Source organism: Patella vulgata, chromosome 6 (genome assembly GCF_932274485.2).
Source record: "Patella vulgata chromosome 6, xgPatVulg1.2, whole genome shotgun sequence".
Taxonomy (NCBI): Eukaryota; Metazoa; Mollusca; class Gastropoda; family Patellidae; genus Patella; species Patella vulgata.
This window is the reverse complement of record NC_065884.2, coordinates 19962657-19978851: the sequence shown is the minus strand read 5'-3', so window position 1 is coordinate 19978851 and position 16195 is coordinate 19962657. Positions and strand designations below refer to the sequence as shown.

General features: G+C 35.7%; 1 long non-coding RNA gene across 2 annotated transcripts; it reads left to right on the top strand.

Annotated features, from left to right (window-relative positions):
* The first annotated feature begins 2131 nt into the window (after nucleotides 1-2131).
* On the top strand, nucleotides 2132-10787 carry LOC126823399 (uncharacterized). 2 transcript variants are annotated; one of them, XR_007681152.2, is made up of 3 exons: nucleotides 2132-2312; nucleotides 2766-3191; nucleotides 10072-10787. It is a non-coding gene; the product is annotated as an uncharacterized LOC126823399 (long non-coding RNA). The 2 variants fall into 2 exon arrangements; XR_007681151.2 differs by lacking the exon at nucleotides 2132-2312 and adding an exon at nucleotides 2551-2659.
* The last annotated feature ends 5408 nt before the right edge of the window (nucleotides 10788-16195 follow it).

Sequence of the window (16195 nt, the reverse complement as noted above, 5' to 3'; positions counted from 1 at the left end):
TAGACATTTTTTTACAAATCATTTCAGGTCAGCAATTTCCAGATGCAAAATTGCTAGCTGAACACGATTTTTGAAGATTTATCTATGACGTCATTTTCGTTAGGGGTTTGCCTGATTTCAAAAATGGCCGCCAAAATTTGAAGAAAAATGAATTTCCAGATAGGATGGGTGATTATCACGCAATGTATGCCTTGTAATATATCAAATATGTAGTTTTTGTTGTAATTGAACTGAAAAATAATCTCTAAAACTAGTTTCCCCAAATCCAAGATGGCGGAAATTCAAAATGGTGGCCAAAATATATCCAAAATGGCGGATTGATCAGATTAAAGTCATTTCACTGTTTGATTTGGTTTGTAATATATAATTTAAAGGGTTTACATTGTGACTGAACTTAAAATTAATCTAAATAAAAAAATAGTTTCCAAAATCCAAGATGGCGGAAATTCAAAATGGCAACCAACATTTATCTAAAAATGGCCGATTTGTCAGATAAAAGTCATTTCACTCTTTGATATGGTTTGTAATATGTAATATAAAGAGTTTTCAAAGTCATTGAAATTAAAATCAATCAACAATTATCAAATTCACTGACTCTGAAAACTTAATAGAGGACATATTACAAGGCATATCAAACAGAAAATTCACGATTATCCTAAAATTTGATCATTATTGGCAAATTCTGGCCACCATTTTGAATTTCCGCTTTCTTAGATTTTGGAAACTCTTTTTTATTTTAGTTTGATTTTAAGTTCAATGACTTTGAAAATTCTTTATATTACATATTACAAACCATATCAAAGAGTGAAATGACTTTTATCTGACAAATCGGCCATTTTAGATAAATGTTAGTTGCCATTTTGAATTTCCGCCATCTTGGATTTTGGAGAAAAAAAATTATTTTGATTAATTTTAAGTTCAGTGACAATGTAAACCCTTTAAATTATATATTACAAACCAAATCAAACAGTGAAATGACTTTAATCTGATCAATCCGCCATTTTGGGTATATTTTGGCCGCCATTTTGAATTTCCGCCATCTTGGATTTGGGGAAACTAGTTTTAGAGATTATTTTTCAGTTCAATTACAACAAAAACCATATATTTGATATATTACAAGGCATACATTGCGTGATAATCACCCATCCTATATGGAAATTCATTTTTCTTCAAATTTTGGCGGCCATTTTTGAAATCAGGCAAACCCCAAACGAAAATGGACGTCCTAGATAAATCTTTTTTCAAAAATCGTGTTCAGCTAGCAATTTTGCATCTGGAAATTGCTGGCCTGAAATGATTTGTAAAAAAATATCTTATTGTGACACCCCTTATTATATGTATATCAATGAATAGGCGGCCATTTTGGAAAAGATAGCCGTAACGACCACCATGGGGAGCTGCTGAGGTGGATCCAGATCACAAAATAATCAGTAGGGTTGATGCCATCTATGTGCCAAGTTTCATGCTTTTAACCCAAAGTGCACGATTTTTTGCTTAACCGCCCCACTATAATGTATCTTTAATATTGCGAGCTAATTAACCCACACCGATGTCTAGACTGGATAACCTGCTCAAATGTCGTCAGGCTTGTTCACGGCGCTAGTCTTGCTTCATCTGGTCAGAAAAAGGTGACGTAGTCGTAGGAGCAACTCTGGCGTATTAGAGCATGTTATCCAGTCGACTCCAACGTAATGCCTCTCAGTAATTGTAGCCGCCTAGCAAATATTCACTTCTGATCAGTGTGGGTATTTTCACTCAAAAACATGATCAGATCTATTTACCAAGGCCACCTGCAGATTTCTTGAAGGTTACGAGATGTAAACAGGGTTAGGGCACGTTCTTGTTGCCGAGGATTGTGGGTTAGAGTTAGGATTAGGTCTGAGGTTAAATATTACCACTAGCCCTGTAGTGTTTACATCTCCTATACATCTCGTATTATACAATTAAAATAAGTGAGTTTTGTTGGACGAATCGGTGATTTTAGAAGTGAATTTGGTGAATTCCGGTGATTGTAAATGAATTCCGGTGAATTCCGGTGATTAGTCTACCCGGGAAATACCGACTATGCTACCTTTCATTTCAACAGCGTTGCTGCGTATCCATTTCAACCTCTGAACTTTGTTATCCTTCCGCCTCAAAATCATGTATATTCACCAAAAACTGCCAGAAAATGTAAATTCAAACCCTTTTCTTCAATTCTACGCCAAAAAGTCAACAAAACACAACACGCAATAGGATTCAATAGGAAGGATGTTGGATGGAAAAGGGGAAGTGAGAGAAGACTATAAATAGAAGGGATTACATTCGTGGATGTAAGAATTTCTAAAATTAATTTCAAAAATAGTTTTAAAATTTATCGACCGTGAATCAAAGTTTATATCGAATTTTCGTTAACTTATCCTTATTTTGTTCCTCTCTGTGGTAGTGGCGACCAAGGGAAAATTTACAAAGGGTCAGTGTGATATCTCTGACTCTACACAATTGCCCACCCTTCCTCTGAGAATGGGCGCTTCCTATAACTTTTTGCCATATATGGAGATTTCCCCTCCGACCTCAGTGAGTCACATACCCATATAAATTTTGTGAAAGCTGGCCAATGAAATGTTAGAGTAAACCGTCCACAAAGCAGGAGGTTCGAAGGGAAACAGAATTTAGAACGGTTTGAAAGTTTATTAGTTCTTATTAGTTCACAACTATTATAGCAAAATTTTAGCAATACAACATCGATTATGTATAAAGACTACATTAATTTATTTATTTTGTAGAGAGTCCATTGATTAGGGTGTGTATAATAACAACGCCATACTAGCGTGTTTCTCAGCCTCGATCTGAGATTGGAAAAGAAAAGGTGGTTGACATTTTGTTCTGTCTTTACAAAATAACAAGATGAGTTCTGGTGTAAAAGTGACTGAAGAAATTCAACTGAAATATGAACATTTTAAAATGAAGAAACGACTCAGATTTGTTTCGCTGAGGTTAGTGGAACTGGAGGATGAGAATACTGGAATGAAAACGTTAACTTTTGGTATAGAAAAAGAATTGATGAAAGGCCAGGAGTGCGACGGCGACCCCCTCACTGATTTGGTTGAACTCATCAAGGATAATAGCCCAAGGTTCATTTTTTTCGACTATCCTGTCTTGAGCAAAACGGATAAAACTTCTAAAAAGGATCAGTTGTTCATGATACAATTGTGAGTATAAAATCTAGCCAGATTTGAATATATTTAATGTCTGTCTACTAACTAAACTGGCTAAAACGTCCATTGACAACCGGAACTACCGGCAAATATACCGGTAATAATGTCATATTGTCGTCGCCGCTTTTGTCTTCTTGACACTCTAGAGGCGAAAGTTAATATCCGATTTAATTAAACTTTATACACCCTGTTTAATCCCATTAGTAGGGTGCCCCACCATAAAAATATGTCCAAATAGGCCTATATTATTACCAGAATATTCATACATAAGGTTAAGGCACAACCCATAACTTAGTTCCCCCCCATCATCACTGAATAAAAATGGCCAAGTCGTCAAGTTATAAACATTTAAAGTACAAATAAGTAGACTGAAATTGTTGTACAGCAGACAACACATCCATGCATTTCTTAGTCAACTTAGTGCAAAATGTGGGACAGGATGATTTACCCAAATTACCCAATGTCAATTCTACTCACCCAATACTGGGAAATACTATGGGTAGGGCCTGACTACTACGGCCAGGCTACGGGGCTATTGTGAAAAAACTAACCGAAGACTTCACTAAATGAAAATGTAAGCATCAATGTTTTGCTATTCCAGTTATCTCCCTTAATCACCCAATACCACCAAAAATTAACTCAAACCGGTACTATCAAAAAATCAATCCATTTCTGTGAAATAATGGATCAGTACTAACAAATAATGAGAAAAAAATATAATCACTTGAATAACTGGTTTGTTTGGGGAAAATTAAATTATACAATGTTTAGCCATCCCATTTATCACTGATGGATATTACATTTATAAATTACTATAAATATCAGGTTTCAAAATTTTGTTCATGGGACATTTTTAATCGGGGTTAATGGGCCAAAATTAGGTCACTGGAAGTTATCTGCAGCAAATAGGGTCAGTAAGCTTCCATTGCCTTTATTGACAAGTTTTTCTCACCAAAATGAAGTTTTCTACTACATTTGTACATGTACCGGTAGTTAGCTATGCGAGATAGTGGGAAAGTAGCTTGTTACAGAAGTAAATTACCTGGTGACAGCTATTAAAAGTGAGTGCTTCGTATCAGTATGGATATATTTTGTAGTCTACAGAATATTTTGTTGCTCATTGAATGGAAAATGATTAAAATATTGTGTGATGGCAAATGGGGCACCAGTTGGAATCACATGGCCAATTCTTACACAGGAAAATAATGTGTGATCATGGGATTACACCATAGAAAAGAATTTGGGATGTCTGTGGACTACTGGTACTTTCTGGACGTGTTATGAATAATTATCAGGGACTATCTAAATCTGAATGACGAATGACAAGAAATTTCTAAACAATAATTTATCCCTTATGCCAACATTTTGGTTATTTTATGGAACTCGAGAGTGTAATGTATAATGTTTGTACATGTATTAGAATGCATGGAGTTTAACCTCCTACATTTCTGCACTAGGACCAATGAAACTTAAGTTTCCTATGAGCGAAAATTTTCTGGATAGTGGTGCTACGCCCTACTCTGATATTGGATCCCAACTGTCAGGGTGTACATGGGACCAGATTTTCGTCCCATTGGAACGACTATACATTGTCCCCTAGGCCAACCGCCCTACACCACTAAGAAGGGGGAAACCATGCCAGAAAATCTTAATGAGCTTACTTGGGATCGAACATGGGACCTCCATATACGCGAGCTGACGTCTTGCTTACTGAGCCACCACCACTGCTCCCTGTTAGAATGACTGGCTCAAGAGGATAAACAAGTTCGCTAGATGAATTAGAATGATGAAGAGAATACCAGAGACTCACTGGATGAATGACATGCTCACTGGATGAATGACAAAAGATAATGACAGGGGCCTACTGGAAGAATGACAAAAGGAATGACAGGTTCTCCAGATGTATGGAAACGAGAATGACATACATGTAGGTTCACCAGACGAATGACAAAGAGAATGCCAGAGATTTACCAGGTGAATGACTAGGTAGGGAATGACAGACTTTCATTGTCATTCCTCTGGAGCTCTATCATTCTTCTATTTGTTATTCATCTTGTGTACCCCTGTCAATGTCATTCTTTTTGTCATTCATATAGTTAACCTCAGGGCTAGAAATTCACGTGAATCTCCGAATCTGATTCACGCAAGGATTCTCGCAAGAGCTTACGCTGCGAATCTATAAAAAAAAAAAAAATCTCGGAAAATTCTCTTTAACTGTTGAATGTCAGTCAGGGTTAATTGTGGGATTTAGCCGATTGATGTCTAATCTAGCCGATTGGTAAAACAATGAATCGGCCACATGGTATCATAAATCAATCTACTTGTCTTTTTTTGTCTAATATTACAACGCGTTAATTATTACTTACTTGTTAATAAAGAAGTGTCGGCTACAACAACAGTCATACCTTAGTGCGAATTGGTCATATGTGGTTCATAATCCGAATAATTAGCACATTTAACGGTGATTTTGATAATCCGGTAAAAAAACAAAACAAGCTTGCTGTTAATTCATACTAGGTTCAGTAAAATACGCACGTGGTGAATGAAGACGATCTCGGCATGGTTTGCGAATCGCGCATCTTCCACGCTCCGTCCGTGTGAATTCCAGGTATTAAAATAATAACTGGATCATACATTGATGGATTCACCGACCAGTTGTTAGTTAAATTTAAATTTGCATTGAATATAATCCCCTGATAGAACACCGAATACACGGAGATAGAAACAGTAGATATTTTCCCAACAGAATCTCGAATGGCGAATTCCAATGACACGTGACATATTGGTTGGAATTAGGTCAATAAACCAGTTCTAAATAGCGTTTTCCGTTATGATTTTTTATTTTATATACATGCTGACAGAGACTTAATTTTAAAAATATTATTGAAGGCTATATCATAGTCGTACCGAAGTTTATTTTGTCACGTGATCATTGTGCAGTTTGTCTATCATCGACGAATGAATAAAAACTTTTGCAAGTTACGTGACTAGTTGCGTGATGAACAAAAGACTACAAATTGTGCTATGAAGAAATGCCATGGTGCTGTATCAGCTTATTTTGACTATGGCATTTTCTGGATATTACTTTTGACACAATTTAAGTGTTTACCAAAAACTCCATCTGATTGGGTTTTTTATCATTGTTGTTGTATTTTGGTGTTATAGATTATCACAATAAACACAATTTTGTTTTTTTAGACCGTATTATTAATTAAGATTCGGAGGATTCGCGCAGATTCCATATATGAGAATCCTCTTAGATTCTCGCAAAAAATGACAAATTTCTAGCCCTGAACCTACATGTATATCAATCGCTTTGTCATTCATTTTCTGAAGCTCTATCTTTCTGTTTGTCATTAGCCAGATGAACATGTGTATCAATACTCATTCTCTTTGTCACTCTGCTGGTGAACCTCTGTCATTTGCCTAGAGAACCAACTGTAATTCTCGTGGCATTCACCTGGTGAACCTCTTTGTCATTTGTCATTAGTCTGGCGATCCTGTGTCATTAGCTTTGTCATTAGCTTTGTCATTTTCCCAGTGAACTTTTACCATTCTGCTTGTAATTACTCTTCTGAGACTCTTATCATCTGATTTGTCATTCTTCTGGTGAACCTGTCATTCTCTTTCATTTGTACATTTACCTATGTCATTGGTCTGATGAACCTCTGTCATTCTTTTTGTCCTTTGTCTGGTTAATTCTTCTGTTGAGTCTGTTATTCCTCTGGTGAATGGGTCATTCGTCCAGTGAACTCCTTTCCATTCCTCAGAAATAATTGTTGGTCAGGAGTAGACTGACACTGGTCATGGTCCCTGGGCAAAAAGGGACATTGGCCCCACAAACTACCTCACTTAAAGATACATTATGGGAGATTGCCGAGATTTGATAACGAGTTGGCAGTCCTCACAAAACTAGATAATGTAAAGCCAATTTGCTGAACATTTCATTCAAATTGATCCACTATGAACCGAGAACAAAGCGTTTGAATTTCCGCCTAGCCTTGATCATCATTACTAAAGTCAGTACGATAAACAGGATAGTCTTGATTATCCATTAAATCGTGAAGGAAGGCTGACAATCCACTAAAGATCGCAGGCGAGCGATGCCATCTAGAGTTGATTATGGTCTGAATAGGTTAATTAATGTCTAATTAATAATTTAGATAAAATTTTAGACCCAAAGAAAGACCTGCAATAGACATTGCATAATGTATGTTTAAAGATAGATTAGTTAATAGTTTAAATAAAGAGTTGGCCATTCTTACTATAATAATTCAAAAATAGATGATAAAAAAAGGAAATATTGAAAATTTCAGTCAAAGTACTTTATTCTGAACAGAGTTGTCACGGTTGGAAGTTTGGACTAGAAATGGGCATCAACTCTGTCTGCACCATCTATGAGAAATGTTGATCGTTTGATTGACAGATGACGCTCCACCCACATATTCTTGATTATTAAGTAACATTCCCAGTGACTATACATGTAGTATAGGGCTTAGAGTCGCACGGTATGCCTTCCATCCCCAGTTTCCGGTAGTGACGTCAATGAATGACTAACAGTAAATGTAAGCTTGGTCGATCATTTCTTGATTTAATTTAAATGGACGACTGTTTAAATCCAAGCTGTTTCCAAGCCATCCGAGGGTCTACAGGGTTGGGTTTGAGCTTGTGTAAATAAAGGTCAAATTAATAATTTCTATAAGATCTGAAGCCTAAATAAAGACTTGCAATAGGCAGATTTAGCTCTTGCATAATATATATTTAACAACCCATTTTATAAACAAAGGTATAAGAACTGTGCCATAGTTTTATTCCTCGAATTAATTGCACAGGTACATGTAGCTTTTCTTCATACATGTCGCTTCAGTAACTAACCTGTAACTCTAAATTATCAAAGACCAGTCACATCACACACATATCCATACATGTAGGCCTAGGTCCCCAAACACTCTTTACGTACATTGTTCATATAAATATCGTAATATGAAACCTATGGGAATGCCTAAAAATTCTTGAAAGTCCGCGAATCTGCTTTGCCTCGGCGACACCCAGATTCGTGCAATTCTATAATCAGTATCCACGTAAATTTCTCCAAGTATCATGGTGCCAAACTTCCGTGCTAAATTGAATACTTCGCCGTTGAGGTGTAGAATTCAGATTCTTAAATATCCGTAATAAATCTAATATCAAAACACGACTTGACACCTGTGGCTGTGCATGGCTGCATATTTACATGTACCGCGTGCGGAGAACGGGTAACGCCCAGTGGAATTCCTTTCCCACATCCATGTCTATCTGTACGCTACAAATTATATTTATATATGGAATTTTTTCCCCGACCTAATTATTGATTTTGTCAAATTTTCTAGTAAATTATTTATAGCCTTTATTTATGGACATTGTTTTAAATTTTTTAAATGATTAAATACACCAGACAACGAGCCGTGTGCATTTCCATTCCAGATATTTACTGTGGGGTCGTTATGGTAGAATAAGTACTACTCTAGTAGGTCACATGACCTGGGGGTGCGTTTTAATTTATTTAGACAGTAATTCATAATGCTATAAACTAGTGTTAAACAGATGAAAACAAGCGTGGATGGTATGAAATTTATTGTTATAAAATTGGCTACTTCCAACTGTGTGAGTAACTTGTCCAACAGTGCGCAATGGAAACAATGCAAATGGCGGCTTTTCGCGGTATTTAGAAATGAACAATTAAATGTACGTGGCGTACACATGAGTATTGTTGTCTCAAGTCAGTTTACTGAACATAAAACAGTTTTTCTTGCTACCTGTCACAGCAGACGTAAAATTCGCCTTTCGGCGACAAGATAGGCGAACATTTCGAGCCATGACTAATTTTTCAATCGAGAACCCCATCGCGGTTTCACGACAGATCGTGTGACCTTGCAAAGGAAAATGTCTTTTCCACATAATATTTTGAGAAAAAGGTGTATATTTATCTTCCTTTCTCGAGTGATTTGGAATAAAAATGGTTGAAAATTTTAAAAGTTTCCACAAAATTTTAAATTTTTACTGGCCAGATCAAAAATCTACCGGCCACGGGTGTTCGGGCCAGTGCTAATTTCGCACACTGCTAAAGTTAATGTCCGATTGACTTTGAATTTATACACAGTGTTTAAGGTCATGAGACGAAGAAGCCTATTGATTTTCAACAATTTTCTATACTTACTGACTTCAGATTGATACACAGAGTTTAAGGTCTTGAGATTTTCAATGAATTTTTAAGACTTGAACAGCTAAATCCATGATGTTTAATGATTTGTATACTAAACGTTAGCATGGGGCAGAACTTTATAAAAACCAAACAAATTCAAATGGTTTTCTGATAATTACATAATGAGTTGTTACTCTTAATCAGATTTTAATGTATTATAAATGTTTCATTACCAAAAACAAAAAAATTAAAAATATGCAACAACTCTTGTTGACTGCCCAGACGATATATCTCTGTGGGCGTATGTTTCGTTGCCTGGCAACCTATCTTTATTTGATTTTAAAAAACGTTCAAATATATCACCGCTACACCATACTGTACATGTAATTACGATTGGGTTTGAATTTCGTGAAAATCCGACTGAGGCTGTCTGACAAAATAAGCATTTGTACGTACAGGCCTCGTCCTTTGAAAATCCCGGGAGAGCATAAGATACACTCCTGAAAAAAACGATACAACAAACCTGTCATCTACACAGACATTGCCATGAATGGTGTTTCAGGAAGGAAGAATTGGACAAAAACTTAAATACTTCCTTGGAAGGTTGGTAAACTGACATGAAACAAGTCTTTTGTTGTGATTCTTCCCTTGTATTAAATATCCTAATTATGTAATTTTTGTTTTGTTTAACAGCATACCAGATAGTTGTAAAATTAAAGAGAAAATGGTGTATGCCTCTAGTGCACAGGGTGTGAAAGCGATTTGTGACGGAAGCAGCAAATATGTTCAACTGAATGAGTGGGAAGATCTTAAACCGGAACTGCTACAAGAAATTTATAACAGTAAATAAACATTGCTCCATTTTACCAAGAATCGTTCCATCACAACAGTTACAACTGAATTCAGTGGTACATATTTAAAACGTTGCCAACTGACATTAGTCAAAGTTATATATACCACTGAGTTAATTTTTTTATATGCTTATTAACCATTGAAATTTAGAATTATGATCTGGTCATCTGTATCTTTTAAATTAAATTAATTCAGCTGGTGGACACTATCGAGCGATTATTGATTTTTTTTAATAACATATTAGGAAAATCACGAAAAACTCCAATATATATTTGTATCTTGTTTTAGTGCTGTTTTTCTTTTTTGATTATACATTTGAATGCTTTAAATTTGGGATTACCTTTCGACACAAATGTTTTCTGTAGGCTAAGAATGGAAACGTTAACATACCTTATTTTCAAAACACCTGGGTATTGATGAAATCAATCAAGGGCTAATAATGATTGGAAATGATCAATTATTGTAATTAATTTTCCATGTACCATTAAAATCTGTTCTTGAAATCTTAATTGTGTATATGTGAACAAAATATGTAAGAACATTTGTTTTGAAAATTACTTTTGTCTTCTTTTTTTCTTTTAAAATGGAGGTATTGGTCGGTTTACAAATGTACACTCTAACATAGTTCGCACATTCTTTCAAGGGCTTGTAAAATCAACATGGAATTTGTCGGAATATCAACATATATGTACATGTACATGTAGGAAGGAGGATATGTGTTATTTGACTGTCACAACTGAGTTAAATGATGAGCAATTTCTGCTTAGGGTAAGCGGAGTTGAGTAATTTGACAGATTTTAGAACCAAGTTACCCAGTGTTTCTAATTGAGATAGAATGATATTCAAACTTTGTCTAGTATATCTGTTATGTGAATGCCTTGAATGACTTCAGCTATGCAGAGTTGAGCAATTTGATTGGTTGAGACTTTAGAATACAATACAGCTGCTTTAAATTGACAGGCATTGATGAAACCTGGTGTATAGGTTAACTACATCAATGTCTTTTATATCCTGTACCATAATGAGCATTTTTATACGCCAACATGTTAATGACTATCCGTCCATCAACAATTGGCTCGTTAAAATGATTGAGGCTACATTTATCATTTGATCATTAACAATTTTCTTTTAGAGTTAGGGTCCTTGCTTCATTTTGTACTTTGTAGAAGAACAAAAATTATACAATTCCAATCTTTATGAAATTCATAAGCATTATTTAAATTGGTAAAACAGAAAAGCCTATCGAATTTCAACAATTTCTCTTGATTATAATTATAATCTGATCTGTAGGAAATATATATATAGTGTCTTGTAAATGCTCCCATTACCAACAAAAGAATAAATATGAAAATATGAGAAATAAAATGGAGTTGGTCCTACTGTTCTGCTCCGACTGGGCTAATGAAGACGGGCATACCCCATACAGTGTGCTTATGGCTTACTCTTATTTTGAATACCAACTGGCAAAAGTTCTTTTACGTGCACGGCATGCCCATGTGTACACTGGACCTGTTTTTTGTCCCATCTGAACATTACAACTAATAAATGTGAAACAACCCTTAATAAAGCAAAGAAGTTCGTCTTATTCCAACGATTTCTGTTTATTGTCCCCCACCTTTTGAAGAAAGCAGGGGACTATTAAAATGGGTTTATTAGGTCAATGCCTTGATGGAGTTCGAAGATGTGTATTTTCTGCTTAGGGTAAGCAGAGATAAGCAATTTGATTGGTTGATGCTTTGGGACACGATAACTTAAGTTCTAATTAAGTGAGAGAACTTCATGTTAGTTTCATTACATCAATACCTTGACTAAGTTCGATAGTGAACATTTTCTGCGCAGGGTAAGTAGGGCGTTAAGCAATTCGATTGGTCGAGACCTTGAAACACAATTACTCTCCTAACTGAGGTAGAATGTTCAAACTTGGTGTGGGGAGTTCCTTTGGTGAATGACTTGTTACTTCTAGAGTTATGCCCCTTGTTTCACTTTATAGAACCTTGTGAATGCTTGAAAGACAAGTTAATCCTCCTATCTGTATGAAATTTGTTTTTATTATTCTAGTTAAGAAAACAGAGAAGCTTTAATAAATTTTTATAAATTATTGACTCAAAGAAGCCTATCGAAGTATCTAAATAATATTAGTTTTATCTGGAACTTTGCTAAAGTAAATATTAAAGCTCCAACATATAAAAAGTTTCATATCAAAGTACTTTTCTTAAATAAAAAAACATCAATTGAATCTAACTTGTGGCCATTTTTATACGCCCACATTGAAATGTGGTCGTATATTGTCGTCGGTCCGGCGTCCACAATTGCTTGTGGACGCTCTAGAGGCTAAGTTAATATCCGATTGACTTTAAATTTATATACAGTGTTTAAGGCCATGAGACGAAGAAGCCTATTGATTTTCAGCGATTTCCGATAATTACTGCCAGAGTTATGGCCCTTGATCACTTCGAAAAATCTTGTGGAAGCTCTAGAGGCTAAAGTTAATATCCGATTGACTTTAAATTTATACACAGTGTTTAAGGTCTTGAGACGAACAAGTATATTGATTTTCAATGAATCTTTATGACTTGAACAGCTAAATCCATGATGTTAAAAGTTTTGTATGCTAAACGTTAGCATGGCGCAGAACTTTATAAAAAAAACTACAAATTCTAATGGTTTTCTGATAATTACTTAATGAGTTGTTACTCTTAATCAGATTTTAATGTATTATAAATGTTTCATTACCGAAAAAAGTAAAAATATGCGACAACTCTTGTTGACTGCCCGGACGATATAGCTGCTGTGGGCGTATGTTTTGTTGCCTGGCAACCTATCTTTAATATACATGTACATTAGTTTCTATAGATTTCACACAGCAATCTTTAATCCTCTGAGAAAAATATAAGGAACCCACCCTGCTGTGCAAGTCCTTTGGAACGAGCTGCCTGTTGCGGCTGATCCCTTTAACATACATTATGTAAGGGCTAAATCTGCCTGTTGCAGGTCTATCTTTGAGCCTTAAATGTTATGTAAATTAATAATTAGACATTAATTAACATGACAAGACCATAATCAACTCTCGATACCATCGGATGGCACCGATTTTAAGTAGATTAAAACGGTTTGGAATGACCATTACGATAGTTCGGTCAATGCACACAGCTTGTCAAAGCTACAACCATGAATTACATAATGCCCTTTAATTTCCGGATTTCTAACTAGCGAAAATGTCGAAAACTGTCTTGAGTTCAATATCGTCCAAAATTAACAACTACCGGTATGCCAAACACACATAAAACCCATATAAACAAGTACGATCGTACTATGGACCAGGATCTGACCCTGGTCCATGTTGTTGGATGAAATCCAAAAATCTAATTCACCAAATCGATGCAGTATGTTCAAAGAAGAATGTCGATCTGACTTGAACTGACGGAGCCTTAAAGGGTTAGCGACCAGTCTCTGTTCCAAAAACACAATATACACAGACATTGCAAGTTAAACAGCAAGGGTATAAAATCGCATGAATGGGTCCCGAAAGCAGTAGACATGTACAAATGTACATGGGGGATCTTGATATTCAGGACTCGCACTGCACCTGCATCCAATTACAATTAAAAATTTCTGATAGTTAAAATGGCAAAGATGAAAAAGTTGGCGAAATTGCAATATTTATGTAGGGTTTTGCAATTTTACGCATATTTTCTGTTAATGTTGGTTTAGCTCCATAGACTTAACTCATGAATTGGACTTTTGGATATCATCCCCGATTCCATTCCATAACTTTACCCTCCGTTTATCTCTGGTAAAACTCGCCGGCCATTTTGAAATCGGCAGCATTTCATTTTAACAAATCCTGCCAATCAGTAGCCATTAGGGGCGAATAGGCTGTGATTTAGCCCCGAAAATCGTTTCATCTCGTCCCAGCAAATTCCGGGTGAAAATCTGACGTTTTGTTACATAATTTAACCAGTAGGCCGTCACTGTCGCATACTTTTCTGTTCCGATGCATTGCACAATACGTCTTGCACTTGAATTACGTCTCGAACTATATTTGTCAAGTGTAGCCATAATCCGGTGAAAAAATCAAATTCTAAGCCAATCAGAAACCATAAAAGCAAAGATCGTCATAGGTCAAGGGTCAATAGCCATAAATAGACCAGTGAATACCTTTTATGATACGGAACACGTTGGATTGTTTACATTTGTCTGAGAGAATTTCTCTGCAAATATGCCGGGATTACTGGATAATGTCACCTGTTAAATGTTGCATTGACACGGTAAAGACGACTTACCCCTGATCTGTGGCATAAATATGGCCAATAATTAGGAAATAGCACCAATGATTGAATGAATCTTTTATTTTCTGGAAACCAGTATTTCTTCAAAACTATTTCAGTGAAACAATATCCAAAAGAAATATATACTTAATACAGATGAAAACGATTTTGGCATGCTTGAAATACTGGTTCCATCTTATAATTATATATAATGCTAAGAAAAAACAAAAATAATAATACCATGTGATCTTATCGATACAATTAATAATAATTCACCTTCATCAATTTTACTATTTTCTTAAAACGAGAAAACAATAGACTTATTATAAGAGTATAGAGAGAGAGAAATGGGGTTTAACTTCTACTCGACACAAACTAGGTAATTTTGGTTCAATTTTATTCCAATAATTCGCTTGCGTGTAGTGGTCTTTAGCAGTGGAATCTAAACCACGCCAGTGGACTCAATGACAGACCTTATAATATGCTACCCATTCGGCTACCCAACCCCCTATAAGAGAGTATAAGATTACATTTATTTAAAGAAAGAAATTAAAAAAAATAAACAAATGCAATTATATAAATTTCCTCGTACACAACAATACCATACACCACTAGTATTAATGAAAAATGTATATAATAATAATAACATCATCATTTTTTAAAGTGTATTAATACTGGAGAACGGTTTCTAATGTGCTGTTCAGGTTCTTATATTCACAGAATACATGTATTTACACAGAGATCAGGTCTTGTACCCATATACGCTGTACAAAATTGAAAGATATATACCAACCAGTAAATAAAAGTACATAAGAGAAAAACAAACAGTAATTACCTAAGTAAAATGGTTCTAGTAAAATGAATTAGAAATGAAATGGTCTAATGAAGTTGGGCATATACGCCATACAGTGTGCTATAAAGCAAATTTTGCCTGGGCTCCCGGAGCTGCAACGTTATAGGTCATGGTCTCAGTTCTTAACTCGAAACACGGAGGGTTGAGAGGATTAAGGTTTGTTATCTAGGTCGTAACTAGCTCAGAGAAACGAGGGGGGTGTTCTCAGGGGTGCTGTAAAAGTGACGGACAATTTTTTCACAGGGGTGGGGGCGAAACTTTTTACGGGCTTGTGAGTGATCCATGAAAGAAACTATTGGTCAGGATTCAGTGTTCTTCTTTACAACAAGGCCTGACAAGGACAGCTGTCTAGTCGTTCGGATGGGACGAAAAACCGAGGTCCCGTGTGCGCATTGAGTGCACGTAAAAGATTCCCTGACAGTTGGAATTCGATATAAGAGTAGGCTGTAGCGCCACTGCCCGGGCAAAATTTCCCTCATAGCACACTGTATGGCATATGCCCGTCTTCATTAGCCCAGTTTAGGAGCAGAACAGTAGGACGTTAAACCCCATTTCATTTCATTTCTTTACAACAATTAAGCAATTATTCAAAACTGTAAGCTCTTACATGTACTGAGTTTAAATTCTACACCTTACCGATTCTTCAAGATATCTGATTAAGAGTCAAAGACATAGGCTACACGATATAAAAAGGCGTTTGTTTTTGGGGGGTGTTTTTTTTTAAAATCTCGTCAAAAATTATTCAGATCGATCATTGTAACTTCAATTATGACCTGAGGGCCTATTTTAACGTGCCTCTGGGTAAATATCGAGTTCCTACGTGGCGTAAATGAAAAAAACAAAA